The 13,652-nt window shown below is 36.2% G+C and overlaps 1 protein-coding gene across 2 annotated transcripts in view; it reads left to right on the top strand.

The window, feature by feature from the left end:
• Nucleotides 1-13,652, top strand: part of Ar (androgen receptor) — a 254,666-nt gene that overhangs the window by 124,376 nt on the left and 116,638 nt on the right. The window lies entirely within an intron of this gene.

Here is a 13,652-nt window from a genome sequence, read left to right on the forward strand (position 1 = left end):
ATGTATAATCCTGGGTAACTTCTAATGCCCAGGATTCATGTCAGGAACAGTGTTTTTGGCGGAGCCCTCTCATAGAAGCTATAAGCAAAAGAAGTAAATTTTCATATTTGTTGATCCCTATTTCCTTGCTAACTCCTTGTTTCCTATCTACTTTGGGCCTACACCTTATATTAATCCACTTCATTCCCCTCCCTTTCTTCTCAAAGAGATGCTAATGATCAGCCCTCAGACAGAGATAGTGTACTACGGAACCACAACCAGCTGTCGAATTTCCATAGGTGCCCCTGCTCTTACCTTCCACAAAAGAGATATTTCCTACTAAGTCCTTTCTCCTTTCTTCTCCCTGGTCTGGAGGAATGGAGTAGTGGTCTGAAGCAAAACAGAGAGCCATTCTTATGTAAGGACTATAAACCATGAGAGTAGTCTTAAAAGATGTATATATAAGCTGCACCTTTCACTGAGAACATGCTGATACTTGGGAGAGGACAGCGGATGTGTCAGTGATTTCTTGGCTTTGAGAGAAAAAACAGAAAGTGGGTGCCCTTTAATCAGTCTCTTTGTTGATAGCCAGTCATAAACATTATTGTACTTCCCTCATTTCAGCTGGGTAATAGGAACACATATAAAACAGAAGAGTATCATTTGGGTTTTTTTTCCAGTCCTCAAAGCCATAACTGTGAAACCGGCATTTTGTACTACTGAACACATGCTGCACATTCCACTATACCTCTAAACACCCCATTGCTGCTGTTCGTGCTAGGCTAGTATGAAGTTCAGGACCCTAGGATAGGTCCTGCCCTAGGTTGATTAGAAAGAGCCTGAAGACAGTGTGTTTCTTAATAGTATTTATGAAAGTATGGCTATCAGGAAAAGTACTAAAGAGAAAATCCATGGACTTGAGGTCACCACAACTTTCCCGGTAAGACATTGATACTTCTCCATATCTGTTATGGTTTGTGTCTAGTTGTTCCTCAACTGCCTCTTGCAGTTATGGGGGTGGGCTTCTAGTGTTTGCAGTTGATTCATGCTTCAATGTGGGGATTAGGAGTGTGAGTGCTACACTCTCCCTGGGGCAGGCAACCTGCATACAATATATGGGAAGTAACCAGGCTTACTCTCTCGCTCCTCCCTTTTTGCTCTTGTTTCTTTTTCTGTCTTTTGCTCTCATGAACTGCTGCCCTTTGCCATGTGTCACCCTCCCTTGAAGCCAACTGTGTGTGGACTGAAACCCCCACAAACTGTGAGCTAGATAAAACTTTTCTTCTTTCATTTTGGGCATTGGATATTTTGTCTCAGTATTGTGAGAAAAGTAACCAAGACAATATTCCATCATGCTACCATCTCATGGGGCCTCTCTCTAGAACAGAGAATGAAGCAGACAAGCTACCTAGAGCTAGTGCATGAGTAAACCTAGCACCACGGTAATAGTCATGTCAGATAGGGAGTAAATTCAGGTTAGCAAGTGAACAGGCAAATTCAATAGTCAGATAGATCAGATTATACTTGACATTGCCTCTAGGCTTCACGGTTTTGGTTCACTAAATTGTTTTCAGAAAATAGGAGAAATGGTCAACCATATTGTGAAGGAGATTTTGCTGTCATTTTGTATGTTCTACATAGGAGCTTTCTGCAAAAGAAGGACTGAGGAGAGGAGGTATGGAGAAGAGACCCTGAAGTGCTTCCTGACAAGAGCTGTGCTATGCCATGGTTTCTGGGCTCTGTGATAGCAGGGAAGTAAAGGGATGAGGTACTGGGGTGGAGATAGCCCAATTTAGAAAGCACTTAGAAATCCATTGAGATCTCAAAATGCTTTGCACCCATAAGTCATTTGTATTAGCCAAACTTAGTAGTATTTTCTTTGAGAAAATGACCTCCTGTGAGCTCAGCAGACTAAAATTGTCAGTGGATTCCTTGTAAAGTCATGGAGGGGAAACTTTCTGAGCCTCTTGGTTGCATTGGAGTAGGGAATCCATATTCCAGTTTTGAAACCTTTCAAGGACATGAAAAGTCAGGTCATCACACACACACACACACACACACACACACATGCACGCACACACACGCATGCAAGGAAAAAAATTATGTATTTTCTTTCTCCTCTCATCTGTAAAAGTGGGTGGCTTTACATTTACTACCATCATTACCCTTTTTGAAAACAGGGTCTGTCTTATAACTCAAAAAGAAAATTTATTGATTTTTCCCATTTCTACAATACATCTTCATTGCTTATATGTCCTTTCTAACAGTGCCTTATTTAAACTTGGAATTCTACCTGTTTTGGAGAGAGTGGAAGCATAAATCTTTCTCTTCATGTGTTTCTTCTTCTCAGTTAGCTCAGACTGTGTATTTGGAGTGTTGATTATCACTTTAGTCACAGTTTTCATAAATTTCTCAACTGGGCACAGGTACAAGAGTTAAAAGCCTGGCATGTCAGACAAAAATTCATTTCTAGCTTTGGTGGTTCATAAAGTATGAAGCTTTAATTCTGTCACTAGTGGAAGATTCTACACAATCAATTGCAATCTGGCCAGATTTTCTTACAGGATTAGTATAGTGGGAGACAGTTCTACATTTTCTCCTTGTTAGTAACATTAGAGGTTGGAGTGAGAGTGAGGCTAGTTAGAGGGACTCCGAAATCTGTGTGTTTTTGATGGAAGTAATAATGATGACAGACATTGGGGTAAAGTCACTAAAATTTAGTTGAGGAAAGTGCAGTGACCGACTATGTGTGGAAGGCTGTGTGGGTATGATCTGTTGGTCAAAAACTGGCATGGCTAGAAAAACTGGTTTGTGGAGGAGTGGGTAGGATAAGTGGTAAGAAGGAGAAGTCACATTGCATACTAAGAAGTCAGGAAGTCAAAGGAAAACGATGCCTTCCTCTCTACCAAGGCTCAAAGAAGTTTGTGTAGCCTTAGATAAGAAACTTTCCCATTTGAATCACAGATTTCTGTTTGCAAAATAAGGGAATTGAATTAGATGTTCCTAAAATGGCCTTTGAGCTTGGACTTTTTGTGACAATTCTGCAAATTATGGACAGCATCGCATTTTAGCAAACACACATGCATTTATACCTGCGCTCCCTTCTAATTTTGCCGTCTAGCTGATGGTTAAGTCCCAGATCCTAATGAGTACAAAATCAGTCTTCACACGGAGTCAGAGTGAGCTGATAGAGTGCACTGTTGATGGGCTGAATTAAAACTCAGGGCACTGAGATCCTCTACCCTGGAGCCATAACTGGATAACTTTTTTTTTCCATTTTCTCATCTGGAAAATCAGGATATGAATCGCCATTCTCCCTCATCATGTTTCAAAGAGGGTTAATTAATTCATCATGTGCATTATGTGCTCAAGAATTTACTATTTTTCAAACATTTTCTAGTAAAACTTTGGAGATTATACATCCATTTGTTTTGTACACATGGAGCGCTGTTTGGTACACATCATAAAATTGAAACTGTAGTTTACATTCTGCACTCAAAGAATTACACCATCCTCCCTGATGTTTACAATAGGTCCCAATTTAGCTTCCTTGGCAAATTTTATGTAAGTATGACTTTGATTCTGTGTCTTGCCCAAGGATTTTGTGAGAGAAGAATTTTAAGTTAACCCATATTGAACCCTTTCTGTCCTTTAAATCCACTCTTTCCTTCCTTGGCTCATATAGTATTGAATGCTGCTCCTTATTTGGAATCTTGGGAGTTTTTGGTGCTTTTCAGTATTTTCTTCACTCTCTGATTTGTTGAGTAACATTTCCCTGGAGAAAATTAACTCCATCAGGAGGATCTACTTATAGCTTTACTAAAAGCTTGACTAGTTTGTCTTTGCTCAAGAAATTAACTCACCCTCTCTTCATAACTCCCAGAAATCTTTTCTCAAAGCTCCTTTTATCTTTCTGTGTCTTACCTCTTTAAGTGTCACAGCCAAGCTTTAGGGAAAAATTTATTAAATTTTATAAAGGACCAGGAAATAAATATTTTAAGCTTTTCATGTCCCATGATCTCTGTCTTATCTACTCAGCTGTAACTTTTCACTATGAAGGCAGCATAGACAATATACAAACTAATGGGTATAGCTATGTTCCACTAAAACTTTGTAGGCACTGAAATTTGAATTTAATTTAATTTTTACTTCTATTAAATACTATCTTTCTTTAGATTTTTTCAAATTTAATTTTCACATTAAAAATTGTAAGCTAAGAGTGGTGGTGCATACCTGGGATATCGACACCCTGGGAGGTCCAGGCAGAAGAACCACAAGGTCAAGGCCAACCTGGGAAACTCAGCAATTTAGCAAGACCCTGCCTCAAAATTTTAAAAAAGGCTGGACATACATCTCTGTATGAATGCACTGGATTCAAGCCAGAGAAAGGTAAAAATTAGTTGCACAGGCATCGAAAATATTTTATACCTCACAAAAACAGATGGTAAATGATTTGATTGGTAGGCTGAAGATTGTTAACCCCTCCTTCTGATGCACATTCTTATGCTTACAAATATACATTATAAATTTTAGTCTCTCTAGCCTCCTCATATCTTACTGATTCTCTAAAGATTATCTGAGTTTTAAAATCCTTCACAGCTGGCAAGGTCTGCACAGAATACCTAGTGTGATGTTCTTTTGATCCTGAACTGATTTTACTGAGTATGAGAGAATAAAAATCTAGGCATTCTAGAAAAGTATGCCTTTCATGAAATGGTAGATAAATTTCCTTCACAATATACAAAGAAGATAAGGCTGGTGAGATGGCTCAGTGGTCTAAAGCACCTACTTAGAACAAACTAAGCTAAGCAAAGCACAGGGACCGCGGTTCAATCCCCAGCACCACATGCCAGCCAGCCCCGCCTCCTGGTGGGCTGAGCTGGCCACACACACACACACACACACACATAAATAAATAAATAAATAATATATACAAAGAAGAAACTGAAAATCACACTTTTTCTAAACTTTCATACAGTAGGTTTTGAATAACTATGAAACATGTATGAATGAGTTTTGCTGGATGCCACATATACTCCACATGATAGGGAGGAAGGGGTTGGGAGATTATTCAGCATCAAACATTGTGTAAAACTCTTATGCCATAGACGATAGGGCTCAGATGGCCTCCTGGGTTGTGGATCTGTCATTATTAACCTTGACTCTCTGTCTTCACACTTGAACCAGCTTGATTCTAGGCTTTCCCATGATAAGACTATGCCACAGCTTTACAGAAGAAATAATTAGCTCTGTAACTCATTGTAGTTGCTGTCCATCCAAGTCCCTGTCAGTGCACAACTGGGAAGTCAGGCCAAGAATTTTCCATTGATGCCCTATTGTGCCTGTGCCTGCTTATTTATAGAACATGCATTTTGTTAAATAGCGATTAACAAGAAACTGCCATAGTACCTGTACCATTATGTAAATATCTGTAATGTTTACATAACTTTTGTCACCTGGAAGATCTCTTGAGTCTGTTGCCACCTCCTATCATGTCCCACTGATTTCCCAGGCTCTTATCATTTTTATGCCCATGTATATACTGTAGCCAGAAGCTGCTTCTATCCCTAAAGAGAATCTCTGGGCTCTATTCTCACAGTAAAAAACATGCTGTCCCTCAATACAGCTGAACTCTGCAATAAGTCATCATTTTCAAAAATAATCTCTTCCTTATAATAGCCATGTATGCATAGTTTTGGAACCTGTTATTCAGGTGTTCATGCTCCCTCCCCCTTTTCATTGCTTCAGGCTCCTGAGGAGGCAGGTGTGCTTGCTAACTTCAAACCTATAAAAGAAAGAACTGAGATTTGGAAGCACATTCCTCTTTCATAACAATAAAACAAGGATTAGAATTTTCAGTCTCTTTCTTTCTAGTCTATACTACACCTACTGACTACATTAGTGTCTATCACTGTAAAGCAGCTCATAAGAACCAAAATGGTAGTAAAACATCTCATTCACTCACTCAGTAACCATTTACTACGTGCATACTGCATATAGGATAATGGGCTCTCGTACTGAAGATATAGAGCCTCTTTGAGGAGCTTATTGTCTACTGGTTATAACCCTGGCTGTCTTTAAAGATTTTTTGTGGTGAAAGGTTTCCATACCTATTCTGCATTTGAATTTCCCATCCACTGGGACAGAGGAGAGGTCATACTTTTAGTATTCCATTCTCTTAGAACAAACTAAGGCTTTGTCAATTAGCAACAATTAGGCAATAAATGATATAGCTGAAATTTGAACCTGTATCTTCCAGGGCTGAAGGCAGTGTTCACTTGGCTACAGCACAGCTGCCCCTCAAATGCATAAATATACTACTCCAAAGTAGAAAGTATTATTCCTAGGCATACAAGAAGGGCAATGGTGCAAAGCAATGACAGATTTAGATATTAAAGAAGGAATTTTAAAAGGACATGACTAGAAACTTAAGGACCCAGAAAGTAGCTCTATAAAGGGAGCTTGTCTTCCTAAGAAAGTGCCAGCAAGTAAAAGCAACTTGTTATTCACTAACAACTGTCTTCATTAGATTTGTTCAGATGCCTATGGGTCATCATCCTGCCAACTCAAGGATAGAAGAATAAAAAATTCGGTTTCTGATGGAACCAGGCTTGGTAGCTTGTTTTTTTTATTTGTTTGTTTGTTTTGGTTTTTTTGGGGGGGTTGGTGGAACCGGGGATTGAACTCAGGCCTTTGCACTTGCCAGGGAAGAGCTTATTCCACTGAGCCATCTTCCCGGCCCATTTTTATCAACTTTTTATTAGTCCATGTTTGTAGTACATAATTGTTACATCCCCAGTGGGGAATTGGTAAATGTATATAACACATCTTAATTCTTTTTTCATATAAAACTAGGGAGTAAGTATGCATACATAAAATACCTTTATTGGTTTTTATTTCCCATTACCACCCTATCTTTAGATCTCCTTTTTCATTTTTTTCCATAATTTTATTGAGACAAATAATGAAACAGTTTCAAATCAAATTGGTAGGGCAGTTTCAATAATTAACACATTGCATACACTCTTCCTAGTGGTTATTTGCTGTACAAGATGCAGACATGATATCCTATTTATAAACACTATTACAACAAATCCCTCTATTCCTTGAATTAAGGGAATGTAACTATATATCTATCCTAACCATTTTTAATACACAGATGCAAAATGAACATTCATCTGTATCCTCTTTTTTGTTTAGTTCTGTCATTTGAATATTATAGGTGTGTAAACTCAGCAAAATATTCTAAAAGAGTCCAGTAGTCCATAATAATATTGGGTCTTCCCCTTGACTGGCAGTGTCAGAAATTGCTCTTTTTCATTTTCATTATCATTGTTATAATTATTATTTTAGTTGATGGTTGCAACATATAATGTTTCTATTCATTACCAGCATTAGGTATATGTATATGATGCATCTTAAGTCTTTTCACCTCTACTGCCCCCGCCAGTCTCTTAAACCTCTTACCATTTGCAAAAGACCTGTCTATTCATTTACGTTGTATCAATCTTTTATTCTGCTTTTCATTTCTATGTTGCAGAGCTCAAATTAGAGAAACCATATGGTAGCCAAGCTTGTGTATCTGATTTATTTCACTCAACATATTTTCCAGGTGTGTATCCATTTTAGTACCCTTCTTTATAGCTGAGGATATTCCACTATGTATAGATACCACATTTTATTTATCCATTCATCTGTTGATGGACATATAGGCTGCTTTTAGAATTTGGCTGTTACGAATTGTGCTGCTATAAACATTGGCACACATGTATTGCTGTAATATGATGTCATTAGCTTTTTTGGGATGATATCTAGAAGAGGAATTACTGGATTGAATGGAATTTCTATTTTTAGTTCTTTGAGAAGTCTCCTTACTAATTTCCATAATGGTTTTAAGATTTTTCCATTCCCATCGAAAATGTACAAGAGTTCCTTTTTCACTATGGCCACGCCAACAATTTTTTTTATTTGATTTCTTCATGATTACCATTCTTTCTGGTGTGAGATGAACTCATAGTATTGTTTTAATTTGCATTTATTTAATGGCCAAAGATGTTGAACGTTTATTCCATAAGCTTATTGGACATTTGTGTTTCTTCTTCTGAGAAGTGTTTATTCATTTCATGTGCCCACTTTTTAATTGGGCCTTATATTTTGGACTGTTTAATTTTTATGAGTTCTTTATATATTTGGGGTTTTTCTGTAAATCAAACTCACAATCTTGCACTTGCCAGGCAGGCACTATGCCACTGAGCTATAGCCCTCTTTATACATTCTGGATATAAATGTAAAGAGTAGTTTACATTTTTTTCCTATTCTGCAGATTATCTTTTCACTCTGTTCATTGCTTCCTTTGCTGTGCAAAAATTAGTTTGATACTGTCCCATTGGTTGATTCTCACAGCTATTTCTTGTGCAATTAGACTTCCTTCCTCAAAATCCTTGCAGTAGGTTAATTGCTTCATTTTAATGTTTAGATCTTTGTTCCATTTTGATTTTATTTTAGTACATGAAGAGAGATGTGGGTCTAGCTTCAGTATTCTGCACATAAATTGCCAGTTTTCACAAAAACTATTTATTAGAAGCTATCTTTCCATTAGTTCATGTTTCTGTCCCCTTTGTCAAAGAACAAATGGCTGAATGTACATAGGGTTGTTTCTTCTTCCTCTTAATCTGTTCCATTGAGTTAGGTGTTTATATTTGTGCAAATACCATATCATTTTATAACTGTATCTTTGTAAGTAGTATAGCCTGAAGTCCGGTATTGCGATGCCTCCTGCTTTGTTCTTGTTGCATAAGATTGCTCTTGCTATCCTGGGTCTCTTCTGGATTCTTAGGACTTTTAGGATTGTTTTCTTTGGTTTTCTTAGGAATGTTACTGGTACTCTGATTGCGATTGCATTAAATATATATATATATATATATATATATATATCAGTTTTGGAAATGTGGCAATTTTTGACAAAATGGATTCTGCTCATCTAGGAAAAGGGACACCTTTGCATTTTCTAATGTCTTAATTAATCTCCCTTTATAGAGTATATATTTTTCATAATAGAGGTCTTTCAATTTCTTGGTCAGGTTAATTCTTAGACATTTAATTTTTCTTCAGTCTATTAAAATTGGTATTGTTTTTCCAATTTCTTTTTTGGTGAGTTCATTATTAATACACAGGAATGCTACTGATTTTTGTGTGTTGATTTAGTATCCTGTTATATTGTTGAAGTTGGTTATTAATTCTAAGAGTCTTGGTGAAATTCTTTGGAATTTCTACATAGAGATCATGTCACTAACAAATAATGGTAATTTCACTTCATTTTTTCTTATATGTATCTTATTTATTTATTTATTTATTTATTTATTTATTTCTCTTTCCTGATTGCTTTGGATATTGTGTCGAGTACTATTGAACAAAAGGGGTGATTGTGGGCCTCCTTGTCTTATTTCTGATTTTGAAGGGAGCTCTTTCAGTTTTCTCCCATTTAACATTATGTCACCAGTATTTGTTATTATTTGCTATCTTGAAGATAGCCATTTTTCTGGAGTAAGGTGGAATCTTAGTGTTGTTTTAATTTGTGTGTCACTAGTGTCCAGATATGTTGAACATATTTATTGGCTATTTCTCCTCCTCCTCCTCCTCTTCCTCCTCCTCCTCCTCCTCCTCCTCCTCCTCCTTCTTCCAAGTGTCTATCCATTTCACTTGCCTATTTTGTATTGGATCTTTTATTTTGAGGCATTTTTTTTCTTGTTTCCTTATATATTCTAGGTATTAATTCTATGTCTGAGTGACAACTAGCAGGGGTTTTTTTCCATTATGTAGGTTTTATAGTTTTCTTTGCATTACAGAAAACTATAAAATTTTAATTTAATTTAATCAAGTTTCTTAATTTTTAATGCTGTTTCTCATGCAGTTAGATTCTGTTCAGAAAGTACTTCCTATAACTACATCTTCACAAGTTTTACCCATTTTATCTTTCAGCAGATCAGCTGTTTCTGTTTTAACATTAAATCTTTTATCCATTTTGATTTCAGTTTAGTAACTCTTAATTGATTCTCATGATGCACCCAAATGACAAAGTTCAGTTTAATACCTGAGCTCCTAAGAATCCTGTTCCTCATTACCAAGCTGAGGAAACAGTTAAGAAACACATTATATGGATGTATGATCCCTTTTCTCTGAGTTTTCTCAAAGAAACGCATTGAATCATGCTTTACATGGGGACAGTAGCAAAATAAATTCATTTTCCTTCCCTTTTATATCAGAAAACAAGAGGATGTTGTAAGGATGGAGCTACAAGGTGTCATAGTTTTATTTTTATGTAGCATTATTTTTTGTTTTTGTTTTTTTTCTAGTCTTTTTGAGAGAGAGTTTCACTATGCAGTTTCAGGCCTGTCTTGAACTCACTTTGTACAACAGGGTAGTGTCAACCTTCAGTGACCCTCCTGCCTCAGCTTCTTGAGTATTGGGGTTACACACATGCACAAGCACATGCAGCCACTAGCCAGGTCTGAATTTTTTTTTCCTTCCTCTCTTGGGATGTTTTATTGTATAGATGACCCTGACTTCATTTTGTTATATGGATGTGGACTTCTCATAGTTCTTTAAACAAGTACATTCATACAGATCACATATAAACTTCATAGCCAATCAACAAAACCATGGATACTGGTACGTTATAATCATGGAGAACTATCTGTGTCCCAGAACGTTTTTGTACTCTGTTCTTCTCTGCTTCCACCATTGTATAAGATCATCTTCTCTTTTTCATTCTTTAATTTAATTTTGAAGAACAAAGGCAAAAGCAAGAACAAAAATCAGAAACAAAGACAGAAACAGTGCGACATACAACAATACATGTTACAGATTTTCAAACCAAGAATAGCTGATTAACAATGGTTGATATATTGTCTATTTTATCGTCAAATCTGTTGCTCCAGTTAGCAGACATATTTATGTAAGATTAGACATATGGTTGCATATTACGGCTTGCTTTCAGGAAACTTTAAATTTTTGTTCTTATCTCTTTACTTTTTAAAGCAAAGTTTGTTTTAAGGACAGTATAGTAATAATTGATATGACATTAGAAACAGTACACATTTAGAAGACCAAGATTACAGGTATTCAAGCATGGTTTTTGCATTACACATTACTGTCCTTGATATAGTTGCTTAAATTACAGATAACAGCATACAGAATTAGTCAAGGTGAAAATTCTACACATTAACTGATATTTTTTAAAAAAACTGATTGAGATTTTTAGTACAATCACATCAGCCATCCTGTATATATACTTGCATGTTTTTTCCCTACCTTTTTTTATTATCTTTTCTTCTTTCTCATGTTCATTGTTTAATCCTTAAGTGCCATTTCTTTCTGGGTTTTTTTTGTATCTGTTATAACTTTCAGGTTTTATTTCTCAAGATCATTCTATATGACTGTGTATCTTCCTACCTAACAAGGAAATGAGTGATAATGGTGGAGTATGGTAGGAGGTCTCTGAGAGACATTTCTCGGTGTGAGGATGCTTACAAATATTCTGTGTATACATGCATATGTGAATTTTTTTAAAGAAGGGTTTTTATAAGTTTCACATGATTCTCAGAGGACTTTTAGCCCATAGGAGTTTTTGCAACAACTGATCCAGTTTTTTAAGGATTTTATAGATTTATAAGGGAGTATTCTGACTATAATCATATCCAATAAGGTTATGATGTCTGGCATAGCATGCATTTATTCATTGTGTACTTATTAAATACAGTGGATCCATGCCAGCCACCGGTATAAGGCATATGAGACAACAAAGTCTATTGACTGAGCAATCAATGTACATGAGATGCTTTATAGACAATTTTTATTTCCTCAGTTTACAAATGAAGGAACTGAGACACAGGAGAGTTAAGGGACTTTCCTAAAGGGATACAAGTAATGGCTGTGAAATAAATGTGACACATTTACTAACATAATAAAGTGAGATCAAAAGTAGATACAAAATTCCCTGGGCCCATAATGAATTATTTTACCCAGAAATTTTTAGAACATGTAAGAGTTTGGTAGATTCAAAAAGATAGGAGCAGGACTTGCATGAAGAATAAAGACTAACCAAAATACAGGAAAATATGAAGTAAGTAGACCTGTTGAGGGAACCGTGTGGTTTCTAGAAGTCATTTTAAGGAATATCATTAGATACAGCAAGCCCCTTGGCAGGTTATCAATTGACCTTTTATTCCCAACTACTTCCTCATACTGAGTTACCTGTAGCAGCCCTAATCTATAATATGGGCTTATTGGTAGCAGGCCTATATCCAGGTAGTGGAAGAAGATGTGATTCAAGAACACTATATGGGACTCTGATTCTATCACAGACTCTGATTTAACAGATACGTCATTTGGCCAAGGTTTACTTTTGTATTTGTCGTCTTTGAGAAACAGTCAGACCAGAGTTCAATCATCAGCTCTAAGACTTAATAGTTATAAAACCTTAAGAAAAATCACTTCTGTGTGCCCTTTGAGGATAATAACTCACAGAGATATTGTTAGAACAAAATAATGTGTAATATAATTCCTTCTTCAGGAGTCAAGTCTCAGTCATTGGCTCACATATGCTTAATGGTATTCCCAGGGTAGGCAAGAAGTAAAGATGGGAGATGGTATCTGCAGTGGTTCCCTGGGTAAAGGAGACTGTAGATTGCAATAAGGTTCCCAACCACCTACTTCTCTTTAGTGTTACTTAATTATTGACCAGAAAGGCTAATAGAATTTGTGAGAATGTATCAAAGATCAAGCTCTTTATTTTTATTCTTTACCTCTGTAACATTCACCAGGCAGCCCACCGGGCTGTTTCCTGACTCCTGAACATTGGACTTGAAGGTGTCAGAGCTCACTGTGTACCTTTGACCCCAATACGATACATTTGTCCCAAATTCAAGTTTCAAGCTACAAGCTAGGAAAAAGCTAACAAAGGTTGTAAATTATCCTCCAGGTTCTTCAGCTATTGGCTTCGCTTGTCCAGACAGAGGTGTGTCTTAAAAGTATTCTGAGGCCAGATTCAATAGAAACCTGATCCAGCACCTGTGTAAACAATTTTTAAGGCTTCTTTTCCCCTGAAACCAGATGGGTATTATTAAAAATCCAAGCCAGATTATCTTTTATCTAGAGTGCCATCTCCTACATTCCTAGTGCTTTGGACCTTTAAGAGGAATGTGGTTTGATTGTAGTGATTTGCATCTATTTTTTTTTTTCCAATTGGTATTTACCGATGAGTCCACTATGGTTAAAATAAAATTTAAGTGATATACTCTAATTAATTATGGTTTATATCCATCTATTCCCATTTACTTTCCAATTTTGATATTTTTAACAATTAACTACTTTGAAGATAATGATCCAATTATTAAGTATTGTTACTTTTTTTTTTCTGAAACTTTATTTTTTGTTTTTTAAATATTTTTTATTCATCTTAATGAGAAAAAAGATAAAATAGCAATGAAATGATTGCAAAACAGGTTAGTAAGATGATTACAATAATTAATACATTGCATGTTGTTGTCTTCCTAGTAGTTATTCAGAGGACAAAATGCAGACATTATATCTTGTCTAAACAATATTAGTACAAATCTTTCCTCTCAATGAACTAAGAGAAAGTAGCTTTATATCTAACTTAACTCTCTTATGTG

The sequence above is a fragment of the Octodon degus genome, unplaced genomic scaffold, assembly GCF_000260255.1.
Source record: "Octodon degus isolate 3935 unplaced genomic scaffold, OctDeg1.0 scaffold00201, whole genome shotgun sequence".
Lineage (NCBI taxonomy): Eukaryota > Metazoa > Chordata > Mammalia > Rodentia > Octodontidae > Octodon > Octodon degus.